A 14,902-nucleotide genomic window follows, 5' to 3' on the forward strand; every position below is an offset into this window, starting at 1 on the left:
GACCACAATATCGACGATCGACCAGACCAAGATGTGAAGATAGAAGGTACCGACAAGTGGATAAAGGCTGTCTAAAAACTTTGATCCCAAATCACTCTTAAAGTTAGATATCATTTTTATTTTATTAAATTTGTCATAGTTTCTTCTAATTTAAATATTAGGGGAGAATTAAAAATAAAAAAAATTAGGAAAATTCAAAAATCAAAGAAAAACCAAAAAAATTAAAAATCCAAAAATATTTTTGTTTCTTTTTTAATTTGTGTGCTAAGTTTTCTTTTAGTTTTATTTTGTCTTGAAAAGTGATTTCTGGTATAGATAAGACTCATGGAGTCTGTGTTGAAGATTTCTGAGCCAAAGCCTCGTCCGTGAGCATCGAAGAATTCGCATTCGAAGGAGCAAGAAATGAAGATTATTCTTTCGACATTCAATCCTTCAACCCCAGAAGAAAGGTCAAGTTGACTTGAAGAATATGTGACGGATCGCATTGAAGCCTCCTCAATCAGTTCGCTGCTATCTTAAGCCTGCTGAAGTGATCTAGAAGATTTGTTCTCTCTGAAGATTCTCAAGCTGAAAGCGCTATCTTTCAAGAATCAGTACATCAAGCCTCCTCACCCAATGTGCGTTCAATGTCAAATTCTGAAGAAAACCTCAAGTGCTCAAGATGAAGTCATTCATTGAAGATTCATCAAGTTCATCTTGAAGCAGTGAAGTCTTCGAAGATAAACGTTGAAGCCAATCTCCAACTGAAGATTAACAAGAAAAGCCAGTTACTTTTTAGGGGGAGCTTGTTGGGTCATTTAAGAAAAAAAAAGCTATAAACCAAGGGGAGATTGTTGGGTCAAAATATGGTTTATACTTTGCTTTTCTGGGCAATTGTATTTTTCTATAATATTTTTGGAGTTTACGGTCATGTTTACGGTTGTGTTTACGGCCGTAAACACCTTACGACCGTAAACCCATTTACGGCCCATATATATATAGGTGTTAGGGTGAGGAGTATGATTGATGAACCCTAGAGAGTTTACGGCCAGAGAGACAGAAGAACTATTGTGTGTTAGTGTGTGTGTGAATCTCTTGTATCCGAATCATCATTCTATTCATTAATACATTGAGATTTATCTTATTCCTCTTCTTCTTCTCTTCTATTTTATCTGACATCATCCGTTTGATTGAGATTTTGCACCATCAAACGGATCTGATTGATACACAAGCAGATTAGGGACTTATAAAGATTCTCGCAAATTTGTGTTTAAGTTTTTGCGAAAACTTGTCGTTATTTGGTTAAAATTCGAAAAAAATGGTTTAACATAGATATGGAACTTTAAAATATGATCACTTTATAAAATAATTCTTATCTTAGAGAACGTTTGTCTTCAAGATATTTAAAAGAAAACACCTTATATGGATTTTGAATCTCTTTACCTAAAATTGATTAAATATATTTCTAGTTCCAAACAACATCCTTTTCTAATTTTCTTCCTTATTTGATAATTTTGTTACCCTTTTACCTTTGTTTTAAGAAAAATATTATAATTTGGACAAAAATTGTAAACACCGCATGCATGTAATGAACCGGATGATGTTCCTGCATTTTCCATATTTTTCCCTTTTTTCTTCTTTGCTCCCAAATTGGGACAGCCATCCCAAATGACATTTATTTCCCTCAATCTCTCCACCAATAGACTCATTTCACTCTAAATTCGCACATACAATATTCCCTAATTTGAACAAGGATAAAAGGTGCTACGAAAACCTCACCGAAAACAAAATTAACAAAAGAATTTTCGGGACCAAAATTATAAATATACACTATATTTAGGGACAAAATTAATATGTAAACACAAGTTAAAGCTAGCCATTTGGCTAACAAGTATTTCTAACAAGAAAGTCTTGGTTCAATCACATACATATATTATTGAAAAATCGATTGTTGCCTTGTAACCATTTGATATTCACTAACTTTTTAATATATAATCATTTAGTTATTAAATAAAAGTGAAAGCCTAAGCGGTTACTGATGTTTGTCTTTAAAATGCAGTTATTTTTTATTTCACATTACAACGATTTTTTTAAGCCTAAAGCTACATTTGTAAGCATTCGTTACTTATAGATCTCAACCACTACGAATAATTTATAATATGTTACATACTTGTTTAAATATATGAGATTTTCATTTTCTTTTCAATTTGGATGGTGTAAAATCCAATTAATTATCGGCCTTTTTATGATTTCTTACCAAAAGGTTATATTTTCAAAAAATATTTACTACTATTTGTACTTTGAAGCTCATTAAAGTACATGAATTGACACATATTCTGTTTTCTTAAAAGTGTGTCCTTTTTCTCATAAAAAAAAAAAAAAAAAAAAAAAAAAAAAAAAAAAAAAAAAACGCCATTTATTTTATGAGAATAACAATGATTTGTTATTTAAAATAAATACAACTGAAGAATCCAACTTTTTATGGGAAGAGGATATCTACTCAGCCTTGATGTAGAAGTATGAGAGAAAAAATAATTCCAATTCGGTTTTGAGTTGTCAATATCATGATTTCATCATTTTGTTTCAGAAAAGGAAAAACATTCCAAATGTCATTCATTGCATATCATAATTAATTTCATAATATTAAACAAGGTATCAACAATTACATGATTTATGCAGGATAAATACAAAAATATACTCTGGAGTTCTATTACCTTATTGATTAAATTTATTGGTTTGTTTTCTTATTGATTATATAACTTTACCAACATTACCATTTGTCCCAGTAACATTAACATATTTTTAAGAGAATTGAAAAAAAAAATGCCATCAATTAGTACGAAACAAAATGATAGAAGTTGTGACTTTGTTCTTTTGAACGGATTCATTTTAGAGTGCCCACAATGCATAGTTTAATGAAAGTATTTAATGAGGTGATATGTCTAATTGACATTCAATTGATTAAACTCTATAATTTTGAGATGTCGTATATGTATTCAATAGATATGAAGTTCAATGATAACTGAACTCTTCAAGAGAAAAAAGAAAACATTTTAACTATTAAATATATATTCAATTGAACTCTATTAAGTTTAATGCATTGTAAGAAAATTAATGTATAGTTGTATAGTAAATAAAATGATGATGTGTCCCATTAAACTCTTAAAAGTTTAATGCATTGTGGAGATCCTTACTTAAACAACTAATAACCAGACATAAAAAACAATGTTTACAAAAATCCTCATCTTTCGAATCTTAGAAGAACCAAATACCAACCACAACACCCATTCAATTTCCATAAAAATAACCTCCAAAACTTGCATAGTTCATCTTAGAAATAGGCCAAGAACCTAACCAAGAACATGCATATGTGATCACATGAAACAAAATATCTACTGATCATCACAATCAAAAATAAATATTTGTGTCTTTCACATGAAAACCGCAACACGAACATAACATGAACTCCAAATCAATACCCAGACATTTATACCTATTAATTATATAGAGTGATAGATTAAAAAAAGATATACATAAGTCTTAGCAGAACAAAATTAAGGAAGTTGGTGTGAGTGTGATATATTGTCAGAAGGCATCGACATGCACACTACATTCACTTCATCATTCCAACATATCTATCTTTTATCATCTTCCTCTTGTATTATGTATGACTATTATCAACACTATTTTGTGAAAGCTCAACTTGTTTCGTGATTTTTTTTTCTCTTTCAATTTTGAGGTTGGAAGCATTGATAAAAGTTAATAGCTGAAAATTATGTATAATGATGGAATCTCTTACTGTAATTTTTAGTATTATAATTATAAATGGTGGTAACATACGAAACACAAAGAGATAAAGCCAAGCATACAATTAATCACGCACAAAGTAAAACAAAAAACAAGTTACATACATTGAAAATAAGGGACATAACAACAAATAATAGTTTTTTTAAGCTAAAATAAATTGCAAAGTACAAATTTGTTAAATTGCTCTATCGACATGGGTTGAAAAAGGCCTAACATTTTGACACCCGTGATATATCACAAAAGGAACATTTAAAAATAGAAAGATCAAACGACAAAAAGTAGTTTTATTCCACTAAAGATTACCTTACTTGAGTACTTGTTAAGCCCCATAAAAATAATTTAGCTTTAGATTTTACTTTTTTCTACATTGCATAAATACTTGTTAAACTACGTGTACCTAGATATCTTTGACCTTTTTTCTACATTGCATATTTGCATTAATACTTCTTAAACTACGTGTATCTAGATATCTTTGAGAAATTTTTATGTGATTTTTTTAATCTTGATTTTGAATTGTATGCTTATATATCAGAATATAATATAATAAATTATCCATAATACCTCAATCCATTTAATAAAAAACATGATGTCTTAAAATAATGTGGTGTTCATGAGGGCCCATATGACCATAATTAGAGACACAATGTATTGTGAATTCTATCTATGTCTATTTGGCTTCTTCTACAAAAGGCCATATACCCAAACTAGTGTCCCATAAAACAAGGCTTTTCCCCTAAGTTCGATATTATCATCAAGCATTAAAAGAAATCAAATTCTGGTATTCAAGACGTGATGGTGCCATTCCTCTTTTTTTTTTTTTTTTTTTTTTTTTTTAAATAAAAAACCTATCTAAAACATACCAAATGCATGAATTTGATTTGGTTTTGAATATCGAACGTACACCGTTTTCAATTTCGATTTTGAACAACCTACTGCCATTTTTTACTATTGATTCATTTTATTTTGTAACTTTTGACTTAAATGACCGTACAACTCTCAATTTTGATTTGATTTAGCAATAAACATCTGATCACGTTAAATTAGATTATGAACTCTAAAATCTTGTTTGTTTTGTCCATTACGACTTCATGCACCTGGTTAGCTAGTTCTCATGCCTATGTTGCATCCTATGCGGCCTAAATGGGCTCTCCCTTATTGTCGATTAAATGATAACGACAAGATGTTAAAACATTGTCTTCGACATTTTAAACAAATAAAATATCATTGCTTGAATGCATTAAAGGATAGCACAAGCAGGGTCGAATCAACAGGGACACATCCTAAAAGTTAACGTATTTATGGTTAAGGCACATGTTAGTCAAAAACTGAAAATAAAAAAAAAATAGGGGGGGGGGGGGGGTTGTAGAATTTAAAACTATAAATTGTAGTGAAATAACTAAAATAAATTCAATAATAAAAGCGTTTCAGTTCAACTACGACTTTCCTAATTATGCAATCAACGCATACATAATTATTTAAGATGCATTCTATCTAAGATAGTATAAAAATATGAGGTGTCAGTTTATAATAGAGCCAAATCCCAACACAGAACATGATCTGTTACTTGTTACTTATTATCAACTTAGTAAAACAATTAGTGATTTTAACAACTGATTCACTGGAATGATTGAATCCTAATCAGGTAACCATTCTAGAAAGAACTAAAATCAAACATCCATTAAGCATAAAATCAAAAATTAAAAACCAAATCTAATGATTAATCATATAAAAAGTGTTGATCTTTGCAGAACTAATAACTAGGGTTTTAGCTGGATATGGCTAACATCAAATCTAGAACAATAAAAGGTAAATTAAAGAATAAAACTAAACTAATTGGACTAACTGGTCGGATCACAATCTTTAGATTTTCATAGCTTGCCGGTAAACGTCAATTTCACCTGAAATCGTCAGAAATTCGTCCGATTTTGCTCTGATTGAAGTCTCCTTTGATCTAGAAGTCAGGAAGGGTATTTGTAGGTAGTCGGTATTGTCAAATAAGGATTTTAGGGCCTACAGGGTTGAAATTCGAAAACGACGAATTATTTCGGAAATCTTCCAGATTGACTTTTAATGAAGTAGGATGGCATTTTATGACTTTTGGGCAAAACAAGAACATGTTTTTTATGAGAAACATGACCATTTTGATTATGTTTTGTCTTTGAGGTTTCAAAAATCGATTTTGGCTCGGAAAAGTTACGTTAGAGAAACACGATCATATTTTTGCGTATATGAGTATGTTTTGTAGTCGAGAGGCTCAAATGGTGTCTAGAGTGGTCCAAAAATGTTGCAAAGTGAAAACACGATCATGGACTGAAAAACACGATCGTGTAAATCCGTAAATGAGTGTTTCAGACACGAATTCTTAATTTCGGCAAATTAAGCCCATATTCCAGCTTCCTCGGGTTTTTTTAGTTCCATTAAGCTCCAAATACGCATCCAAGTTGCTTCCAGAATAATGCTCCTCTTGAAAATACCTAAAAATGCATAAAAACATGAGCATGATGGAATTTTTGATGAAAAACATGAGTTGTACATTATTTAAACTAATGCAGACACAAATGCATAAAATATAATGCAATAAATCATAAAAAATAATAATATAAAAGATGCATAAAATTACATATAACACTAGAAAAAATGAAAAATGGTGTTTTTTTGCACATTGGTAATCGGAAATGATGTCTAATAAAGATTACAAACATTCCCTTTTTTCCTTGACATTCTTCCTTACTTGCAGACATCCCTCTTCTCCCTCTTTTTTTTTTACAAACCACTCCAAACATAAGAAACGTAAAATCAAATACAACTTCCAAGAGCGACGAGTGCTTATGCAAAAAAGAACTCTGAATTAGCCGTTCAAATAAACTACAATGGTTTGTTTGTGCCGAATCCTATGAGGCATGAAAATAGAGACACGAATACAATATCACAACTTAACCATGAGAAAATTGTTGGAATAGTGTCTAAGGCTGCAACTATATTTGGTAAATACTTGACCCGATTGAGCATGGTCCTTTTGGGTTGCCTTCACCATATCAACTTGATAGGATGATTTATAATGAGAATTGAAATATTATATGGTATAATAATATTATTTGATTAATATAAGTCATAAATTAATTAGAAATTAATTTGGTGACTTAAAGAGATTAATTAAATAAAAGGGCTTAAACTGTCAAGTGTGTGATAGTTATACTTTAGGCTATAATCCCTTATGGATAATGGGGTGGACGATTTTAGGGCTTAGGATAGACCTAAAATCCGTCCAAGGTTATCATGAAAGGGATTAGGATTGCTTAAAGCTTAAGTTATCCAATTAGGGTTTAAAGGTGAAACCCTAGGAGCCTTACACGTATAAATAGACCCTATGGGGTCATGGAAATCGGCACCCTTGTATCTAAAGGAACCCTGGCCGATTTCTAAGTCCCTCCCCACTCTCTCAAATCATCCCCTTGCTAGTTGGTGTTTGTAAGCCATTAGAGGAGTGACAATTGTGACTCTAAAGCTCCAAGAACAAGAAGATCAAATAAGTGATTCAAGGTAAACTTATAACTCTGATTTCTTAATGTTATTATGATAGAATAACCATTAGAAGTCTTGGATTCATGCATGTTCAATTAGAGAAACCTAGATCTAAGCATTAGGGTTTGTATGTGCACATAAGAATGTTCATATGGATAAAACCCATCAGTGGTATCAGAGCCTGGATTGGTTTCTATTGAATTGATGCATTGGTTGGTTGTTTGATGCTTGCAAAATTCTATTTTTTTGTTCCTGCCAGATGAACTCGGCGAGTCCCATAGTGGACTCGGCGAGTAGGCCTCAACTCAGCGAGTTCGAGCGTCAGAAAGAGCTAATTTCGGGATTTCTTGTTGTTTATCCTTTTGATACTTACCTTAATCATATTAGGTCAATATAAATCTGATTTTTAGATATATTTGAGTATATCCTTGACCTAATTGAAGATATTTATCAATTAATTAAATATTAGTTTCCTTATGTGATAATTGATTAATTATTTTAATTAAATTGGTAAATTATTTTGCAAGAAATAATTAAATAAATCAAATATGGATAATTATGTGATTAAATGTTAATTTATATTATTTGTTATTTGATCCTCTATGTTTTGAAAAGTTTAAAACCTGCACTCAAGTTTTTAAAATTTATGTTTTGTGATTAAAAGTTTAATTTGGACAATTTAAATTTCAAACTCTAGAATTTTACAAGTTTAAAATTCAACCCTATACTAATATAATATTACAAGATTTATATATATATATATATATATATATATATATATATATATATATATAATTAAAATGCTAGTCTTACTGTTAGTAGGCCTCATTCACGAAGCCGGTCTATAAGGTGGGTATAAGGTTGCTGCCTATAAAATGACGTTTAATGGGTGTACACTCACACCCACCGCTTGATTGATCGGTGGAGGGTCGTTAGCCGAACGGGTATGATAGGGCAACCTCATCTCCTCATTAAAAGTATAATATGAAATACAAAGTAACTGTATGTTTTTCAAAATTCCCAATCCTAGTTACTTTAGGAAAAGTGAATTGATGCAATCCCATGAAATTACACTTTGCACCCTTGCTAAGAAGTTAATGGAGCGTGTGTGGTTTACCGGCACACTAATTGGTTCTAAAAAAAGGTGGCAAAGGGTGATTCATTGTTTATCATAGTTCGATGGAGCGTGTGTGGTTTACCGGCACATCGAATAGGTGATTGTTACAATGAAGGCACCATGTGAATTTGCATGGTAATTCACACCCACTTTGTGATCCTCGGTATACGAAATTCTCAATACATTTAGAACATAACGTTATGTTTTCATGGTGGAGAATTAGTGAATCGTCATTCACTTACCTTCAAATTGTTTGCATGTTAGATTACTGCATCCCTTTTCTAATATGTAAATATTGTTGTTGGATCCTAGCCTTAATTTTCTTATTGGGTGATAATTAGGGATCCAAATTCTAATCTATCTTTGTCCTTTCTATTTGTAGATGTCAAACGCGAACAATGCTGCTGCTAGCTCGTTCACATTGATGAGCCTTTGCCAAAAGGTGACTTTCGATGGAACGAACTTTAGCGAATGGATAAGATACATTCGCACGATCGCTCACTACGAGGACAAGGAGTATGTCCTCGATGAGAAGCTCGAGAAGATCAATCCTGAAATCGCTACTCCGGCTGAAATCACCACTTTTGAAACTCATGAGTGTGATGCAACGAAGGTTCATTGCATCATGATAACCACTATGAACTCCGAATTCCAAAAGTCCTACGAGGACATGTATCCGTACGAAATGCACCAAGACTTGTTGGAGAGATACCACCAAAACGCGAGGCAAGAACGTTACGAGATCTTCAATAACATGATTTCCGCTAAGATGGGTCATGGTGAATCTCTAACCGTGCACCTGCAAAAGATGCAAAGGTATGTCGATTGTCTTTGCAAGTTGAATGTTGACTTTGGGGAAGACTTGGCAATCGACATGGTGCTTCACTCATTGCTTCCGTGTTACAACCAATTTAGGATGACTTACCACATGAACCAAGAAGAGGTCATTCTAAGTAAGCTCCAAGGTATCCTTAGGGTTGCTGAGAGCAATCTCAAGTACAAGTCCGTTGCACCCACTCCCAATCCACCCGCTGCTCCTGTTTTGGCCATTGGGCAAGGAAGAGGCAAGAAGAGGAAGGCTCCGTCTAGGATCCACCACATGGGAAAGTCCCAAGATGGTTCCTCCTCTAGTGGGACCAAAGTTGATCCCGCTAACCCTACTTCTAACCTAAAGGAGGCAGAGTGCCACCATTGCCACAAAATAGGGCATTGGAAGAAAAGCTGCCCAGAGTACCTGGAAGCCATCAAGGAAGGAAAGATCAAGCCGTCTTTCGCAGGTATATATACAATTAAATCTAATGATTCATTTAATTCTATTTCTTGGGTCCTCGATACCGGGTGTGGTTACCACATTTGTTCTGAATTGTAGGGACTAAGAAGAAATAGGGATGTGGAGCATGGAAGAATAAATCTAACCATGGGGAACAGAAGATCGTCGCCTGTGACCAAGATTGGAGTGTATTCTCTAGTGCTTAGGAATGGTTTATGTTTAGATTTGAGCAATTGTTGTTATTCGCCAGAAATGGCAAGAAACATCATTTCATTTCATGGTTTGTTTAGACAAGGATTTAGATTTTCTTTTAATAATGAGAATGGTTCTATTTGTGCTTATCTAAATGGTGTCTTGTATTTTGAAGCAATACCATGTAATGGAATTTATGAAACTGTTATGATTGTAGATAACCTAGGAAATGATGTTTTATGCATGGATTCTTCCAATAGTATGGATAGAGCATCCTTGTGGCATTGTCATCTTGTAGATGTCAACAAGAAGCGCATAGCCCAACTCCAAAAGGATGGAGTGTTGGAGTCATTCGACCTTAGGGAAGATGACACGTGCGAATCTTGTTTACTTGGAAAGATGACTAAGTCACCCTTCACTAGCACATGTGAATGGGGTGAAGGTTTATTGGACCTAATACATACCGATGTATGTGGACCGTTTATATCAACCACAAAGTATGGGAACCGCTTCTATGTGACTTTTACCGATGACTATAGTAGATATGGGTATATCTACTTAATCAAGCAAAAGTCATAAACATTTGAAAAGTTCAAAGAGTTCAAGAATGAAGTGGAGAATCAATTAGGCAGGAAAATCAAGATGCTTCGATCCGATCGAGGAGGAGAGTACCTAAGTCTTGAATTCCACGACTATCTAAAAGAGTGTGGAATAGTTTCACAATTGACACCACCTGGGACACCACAATTGAATGGTGTGGCAGAACGGCATAATCGAACCTTGTTAGACATGGTGCGCTCTATGATGAGTCGTGCTTCACTATCTATCTCATTCTGGGGGTATGCCTTAGAGACTGCCACCCATATCCTTAACCGAGTCCCTACTAAGAAGGTTGCCAAAACACCTCACGAGATGTGGACAGGGAAAGCTCCCTCGTTAGCACATATCAAGGTTTGGGGTTGCGAGGCTTTCGTAAGATGAGATACTCACGACAAACTCGAACCTCGTAGTGAGCGATGTATTTTCATCGGCTACCCGCAGAAATCCTTTGGATATCTCTTCTATAGACCGAAGGACAATGTTGTCATTGTTGCGAGGAGAGGAGTTTTCTGAGAGCGAGAACTCATAAGTCATGGAAACAGTGGGAGGCAAATCGAGCTTGAAAAGATTCAAGAGTCGATAGATGAAGGAACCTCTACCGCCGGCCCTCAACCCGAGGAGGAAACTCCGGTTGAACCAATTGACGAGTCCTTACCTCTTAGACGTTCCGAAAGAGTTAGAGTTCAACCCCAGTTATATGGTTTTCATATTACTACCAAAGGGGACACGTATATAAGTGATAGTACACTAATAAATCTAGATGAACCTAATAGCTATAAGGAAGCCATGGCAGGCCCAGAGTCTGCAAAATGGAAAGAGGCTATGGACAGCGAGATCCAGTCCTTGTATGACAACCAAGTTTGGAATTTGGTTGATAACGTAACCGGACGTAAGACCGTTGGGTGCAAATGGATCTTCAAGAAGAAGACCGACGTGGATGGAAATGTACACACATATAAGGCGTGATTGGTTGCGAAGGGTTTTACTCAAACTCCCAGAGTTGAATATGATGAGACCTTCTCACCAGTTGCGAAGATAAAATCTATTAGAGTGATGCTAGCGATTGCCGCATTTCATGATTATGAGATTTGGCAAATGAATGTCAAAACCGCTTTCCTTAATGGAAAGTTGGCTGAGGATGTTTACATGGCTCAGCCAGAGGGTTTTGTTGATCCAAAGCATCCAAATAGAGTGCGTAAGCTTAAGAAGTCCATTTATGGACTTAAGCAAGCGTCTCGGAGATTGAATCTTTGCTTCGATGAGAAAGTCAAAGAGTTTGGATTTGTACGAAGTGAAGATGGATCATGTGTATATGTCAAAGCCAGTGGGAGTATAGTTAGCTTTCTCGTTTTGTATATCGATGACATACTGCTCATAGGAAACGACATCCCGACACTGCAGGAGATTAAGTCCTGGCTCGGGAAGTGCTTCGCTATGAAGGACCTCGGAGAGGCTTCCTATATTCTGGGAATAAGGATAGTGAGAGAACGAAGTAAGAGACTAATAGAACTTAGTCAGAACACTTACTTAGATAAAGTACTAAAACGTTTTAGTATGGAAAACTCGAAGAAGGGAGAATTACCGATACAATATAATGCCAAGTTGAGTAAGACTCAAAGTCCGAGTACCGAAGCCGAAATAGCAGTAATGAGCCGACACTACTAGAAAAACAGCCTTTTACGACGTGCAAAACACGACGCTCTTTGATTTATGTTACGCATTAGAGAGTGACATTAAAAAAGTATCATCTCTTCAAAAAATTTAAGGATAGTGGACACGCATTTGTGCGTGCCCTGAAATAAGTGTTAGAAAAGAAAAAAAAAATACAAACACGGAGGGCGCTTATCTTAAACGTGTGACCTCTTCAAATGTCGCTTTATATTTTTGCTTAAACGCGCGTTTTTAAAGGGGGAAAACGAAATCGTGAAATTCTAAAATTTTGAAGAATCCCGCTTCTACCCTCTCTCATCAATATAACCCTTCATTCACTCCTTCCTTCTCTCTGTAAACCCTAATCGCCACCGCCACCTCCACCACCATTGAACCTTAAAATCTGAATCCAGACTTCACTTTAATTCATTCAATCCAGCCCTTAAATTTTAGCAAACCCACCAGAACCCTAAGTCATGCCTTTTATGCTTTCACATCCTTCCTTCCATAGTCCCGCCTCTATCGCATCGCTCTGCTCACCGTCGTCGTCTTAGGCTCTTACGCCTCCATCGTGGTCTTTGTGCTCATCATATCATCATACATGCCATTTATTCTCGTTGTTCTTCTCCTTAACCCTACGCAGGTAAATATCATCAGTACTCCCTCTTATCGTCGTTCTGCTCCTTGACCCTACGCAGAGCGTGGCTATTACCTTCTTGTCCAACGACCCATCAACCCAAATCCTGACATGGCTATCCTATGGCGATTCACCACCCAATGCCGACGACTATGGCGACGATTGGAATTCAAGCTTTTGACCTAATACACTTGATCTGAGAACGACAAGGAAGATTCGATGAATTCAATCAGACGGTCAATTGTTCACTTCTCGAGGTGTGTTACAATCTCTATCTTTTATTAGTTTTGTTTGTAGATTTTGGTATGATGCTAGTTTCTTCAATCCCTTAGAGACATGGCTTTTAACATGTCATCATCATAATTGGATCTGGATCAGTAAACAATAGAGTACATGAAATTGAAATTGAAATTCGTATTATCAAGCTGAATGGATATCGATTTGACTCCAAATTGGAGTCAATCGAAGGATTATTTGGTAATCTGCTCATTCTTTTATTTTCAACAGAGACGAGTTTTGTTGAAGAGACTGATGCCTGCTGCTTTTTAGATTCACTTCCATTTTTCTTTCAGTTTACAACATCTTTTATATGTGAGGTGATATTGCCACGACTCTTTTTTTTAATCCACGGATTTTAAACCATATTGACTATTTCGCCTCTCATTTATATTGCCTTCTCCGTCTCTCACTCTTCCACCTAAATAGCTATCTTCCTTTTTTGTACAAACCATCTAAAATGGGGAATTGGAACGGTATAGCCTATTACTAGAAATGCATTAGGAAAAGAGCATATTTAGGTGAAAATGATGGTCACAGGTGATAGGATTCTGTTGGAGATTGTGGTTCAAGGGGATCTCTAGCACTGTGAGATGAGGAATGAGTTCATTTGGTGTAATGGTTTATCAAAAATGAAGCATATGCATCCTTTGAATAAATTAATTGCATTCTAAAGATAGATGATGAAGGGCATAAGTAAACCCCTGCTCTTCTTAACCCACTCACTGGCTTGCCTAAGTAAACAAACAAGCGCATTCATTGTTGACCTGTTTATTTCCCATGTATTTTCTCCATTTTCTTTATGTTTTTTGTTTTTTTTTTCCTGGAGTTGGAGCATGTTAGAATGAGAAATACCTAAAAAGAATTTCGGATTATGTACCCATGATATGCTCAATAAATTGAATCTTTTTTTCAGTAAATCAAAGATAATTACTGTACGATATATTTGCATTGAAATTGTTTTAAGGGATTTAATAATAATAATAATAATATGCACGAGTATTTCATGTGTTTCCTTCCAGCTTTATTGACCCACTGAAAATGATCCATCTTGGTGATTGGTCGTGTAACAGCTAGGTATTGGCAAGCGACTGATCTTTTTTGTTCCAAAAGGTTATGAGAAAAGAGTCCATGATGATCTATAAACCAAAACGTTTAGTTTTAAAAATAGTGGTTGCTTGGGTATAAAAGAAATTTAGCAATTAAAAAGCTTTTGAAATGCATATGGTATATGGCAAAGGGTGAACCTGGTTTAAATGTGCTGCGACACAGGGGATGATTAGTAATCCTGGTTCACCAAATGTACCACCAAGTTGATCCACCACCGCAACCAGCACTGGCAAAGCTTTCTACAAAAATCTCACCCTCACACCAGATTAAGATTTTAAGGATAATATCTCCAACACCAAAAAATAGGTTCTACAATAATAATAATAATACTAATAATAATAATAATAATAATAATAATAATAATAATAATAATAATAATAATAATAATAATAATAATAATAATAATAATAAACAGAAAAGTTGATTAGTGGATAACTTAATTTGTTACCTGACTTGCAATAAGTAAGAGGGCAGTAGAATTTTTCTTTTTTGCAAAGATTGATTTGCTACCACCAGATACATCACATAGGCAATGAATTGATGTGGCATTGAAACCTAATAGTATCAGGTGAAGCAGCCTGCAGTATATATATACACGATATTAAATGAAATAACAAAATATCATCTCAACAATGTATGTGATTCAGAAGAAAGACCATACGCTCCCATCATCACAGCTACAAGAAAAGCTTCAGGCTTAACCATCATGTAACAAACAGATGCAATCCACATTAATTCTTTG

At 34.6% G+C, this 14,902-nt stretch overlaps 1 long non-coding RNA gene across 1 annotated transcript; it reads right to left on the minus strand.

Annotated features, from left to right (window-relative positions):
- Window positions 1-14,025: 14,025 nt before the first annotated feature.
- On the minus strand, window positions 14,026-14,681 carry LOC144999667 (uncharacterized). The gene is made up of 3 exons (XR_013660954.1): window positions 14,609-14,681; window positions 14,298-14,399; window positions 14,026-14,189 (listed from the first exon to the last, which is right to left on the minus strand). It is a non-coding gene; the product is annotated as an uncharacterized LOC144999667 (long non-coding RNA).
- Window positions 14,682-14,902: the final 221 nt, after the last annotated feature.

Source organism: Lactuca saligna, chromosome 6, assembly GCF_052625555.1.
Source record: "Lactuca saligna cultivar CGN05327 chromosome 6, ASM5262555v1, whole genome shotgun sequence".
Classification (NCBI taxonomy): domain Eukaryota; kingdom Viridiplantae; phylum Streptophyta; class Magnoliopsida; order Asterales; family Asteraceae; genus Lactuca; species Lactuca saligna.